Here is a 3,312-nt window from a genome sequence, read left to right on the forward strand (position 1 = left end):
AAGATTCCCGTCATGGAGGCCGAGCCGGTGCTCTCCCCTAACCTTCGATTTGTGTCTCTCTCTAGGCCATTCTTGGGCTTTTGTTGGTTGAGGCAAAATTCAGGTTGCTGGAGACATCGGGGTAACAAAATGGCAAATTACTTTGTAGCGTCCCTGGAGAGAGGGGAACCAGGGGAGGAAGGTGGGGAAAGGATGGACCTTTTTTGGGGACTTTCTTCAGCCGGGATCCTCTGCCGGGAGATGCTCGAAGAACCAAGAATTTTCTTCAAAATCTCACTTCTTTGCCACAGGTCCTCCCTTTCCTGCTCACCGCTGCCTAGATGCTGTGATAATGCCAATCTCTGGGAGTCCAGAAGGGCTGCTTCCTGTTCTACAAATTGTTGAGGATGGGACCCAGGCTCACACGCTCTAGCTTTGATAGATTTCAGGGGGCTGCAGGCCCCCAATTCTGATTGTTTGATTCAATCAAAAAGTGTCTTATCTATTCAAAGGATCAGAGCCAAAATGTGTGTGTGTGTGTGTGTGTATGTGTGTATGTGTGTGTGTGTGTGTGTGTGTGTGTGTGTGTGTGTGTGTGTGTGTTTCCAGCCCACACTAGAGAACGTGGCTTGATCCTCTTTAAACTTATCTCTGTCAAATTCTAGCCAGGATTATGCCATGGACGGTTGGTGAACACTGAGGCTAGGAAAAAGGTAGCCCGGCTACGCTGAGAAAAAGCGAAGCCGCGCCAGCCTCCTGGGCCTTCTTTGCTGGGCTCGTTGGCGAGGCGGATCAAGAGAAAGCTGTAGGCAGGAGATAACATATGGAGAGCCCTCTGCCAATCTTAAAATACCATATAAATGCCAGAAATGGATTGCTCTTGCTCATATTTGGATTTAAGCAAAGCGTTTAACAAGGCTCCTCACACGATCTCTTAAGGATGAGTTGAAGAGCTGGGGTTACGTGATCATGAGATGTATCTGCATCCACCCAAAGGGGTGCCAGGAGAGTACAGTGCCAGGGTAGGGTGCCAGTCCTGCAGTTGGGAAGACTCATCTTCCTGGCTTCAGACACTAGCTTTGCGACCCTGGGCAAGCTGCTTAGTCCCATTTGCCTCAGTTTCCTCATCTGTAAAATGAGCTGGAGAAGAGAATGACAAACCACTCCAGTGTTTCTGCCAAGAAAACTCCAAATGGGGCTGGACACGACTGAGCAATAATAATAATAAGTGGAGGAGTCTTGTGTGGCTCTAGAGGGCTTAACTGGGTACCAGGAGTGGAAATGAAAGGGAGGCCCATTTCATTCCCGTATAAGGAAGGAAGATCTTCCAATGAGAGCATCTCCAAACTGAATGGGCTTCCTGTTGGTTAAGCCAGCACAAAAGATTTATGTATAACAATACCTTCACTGTAGCACTTGTGACCTGCCTTTTCACAGGCCAAATACCCGGGTGTCACAGAGTGGAATTTTTGGACATTCAAAATATGGGCATTTATTTCCAAAAGCCACTGAACGTGGCATCATTGAAAGGCCCACCTCATCCCCTCCATCCATTGTATCGATCATTTCCAAGCCGAATTTGGGCTCTGTGTGAAGTAATGAGTTCTTCCTCCTCAGAAGTATCCAAGCAGAAGTTGGACCACAGGGTCATCGTTCCTGAGGAGGCAAATCTCACTTCACTTGGACATAAGGAAAGGCCATTGAGGGTTAATTTCTTCATTTGACAGAGAGGAAGCTGAGCTCGAGAGAAGTGATATGATTTGCCTCAACTTACAGAGCCTGTAGTACCTAGAAGAGTTGATATTTAGACCCTCCGACCCCAGATCCAGTGCTCTCTTCATTGCCCGTGTTACCTCCCTCTCTTCGTTTAAATGCATTTAAAAAGAGGGGGAGAATCCCATTTTCTTTTTTTTTTAATTTTGCCATCTGTCTTAGAATCACTACTGTGTATTGGTTCTAAGGCAGAAGAGCACTAAGGGCTAGACATTTGGAGTCAAGTGACTTGCCCAGGGTCACACAGCTAGGAAGTATCTGAGGTCAGATTTGAAGCCAGGACCTCCCATCTCTGGTCCTGGCTCTCAATCCACTGAGCCACCCAGCTGCCCCTGGGAATCTCATTTTTCCAGGGAACATTCTCCCTTTCCAGGTTTGTTCTAGAAGAAGAAGAAGCTGGACTAGATGGCCTTGAAAAACCTTCCAGTGCTAGATTTTCCGATTCTCTGGTCCCTGCTTGCTGGGACGGAATGCAGTGGTACGTCATGTTTTCAGATAATGGGCTTTTGCTTGGCTTTGGATCTTTCTCTCTCCATTTTGGTTTATTCATCCTTTCTGCGTTCCAACCCAAGCCTGTGGTTTGAACTCGGATCCTGACCACGTCCACAGCTCTAGATTCTAGTACTGAATGGTTCATAGCGGGGCTGGGGAGGGGCAGGGATGCCCCAGTTCCTGTCATTTTCCAAAGACAAACAACTTCGTTTCAAGCAGTGATAATCCACTGAACTGTGACCCAAATTAAGAGCTCTTATTTCTGACAAATGGTCTGATTCCTGTTCCATCTGATTCTGGGATTAAATGCCAAAGGGCCAGGTGCAGAAATGGAAGGGATGGGGCTGCCCGGATGGAGGGGCTTCCTGGAGGCAGGAAACAAGAGGCTTTGTCCCAGGAGTCATCCCTCCCAGGGATCCGGTCTCTGGTTTGGGGAATGGAAAATGGATGTCAAATCTGTATTCCGGGACCCTCCGCTGACTGGAGAGAGCACTCGGGACGTTCAGGTGGGCTCCCAGGAGCAAAGGAAAACCCCAGGGCTGAGGCAGAGAAGAGGAATGGCCTTTCCCCTTCACTTGCAGAGGGAAACGTGTCCTTTGAGGTGTCCATTCTCTTCTCTTCCATTCCCCAGATTTAGCAGCCAATGGGAAAGAGGCTTTTGGTAGAGAAGAGGGAGAGCTGCTAGGGGGAGAGATCAAGGAGCTGCCCACCAGGCCATCCTATTTTGTTTCTGCTCTCTCTACCATGGAGAAACATCTGCAGGGTTGGAAGGGCAGAACAAAATGATTAATAGGAACCTGAAGCCCCAGACAGATGAAGAGACAGGAAGAGGGTATACAAGATAAATGCAGAGTAGATGGAATGGAGCTGAAGAAGGGAAGACGCTAACAATGGGGACAATCTAGTAGCATAATTATATTTAAACTCTGCAGTTCTAAATGTCTGATGTAAATGTCAGTTATGGAGTAGCTGGCACCATAGTGGAGAGAGCACTGGGCTTGGAATCAGGAAGAATTATCATTATGAGTTCAAATCTGGCCTCAGACACTTACTAGCTGTGTGACCCTG

Source organism: Gracilinanus agilis, chromosome 2, assembly GCF_016433145.1.
Source record: "Gracilinanus agilis isolate LMUSP501 chromosome 2, AgileGrace, whole genome shotgun sequence".
Lineage (NCBI taxonomy): Eukaryota > Metazoa > Chordata > Mammalia > Didelphimorphia > Didelphidae > Gracilinanus > Gracilinanus agilis.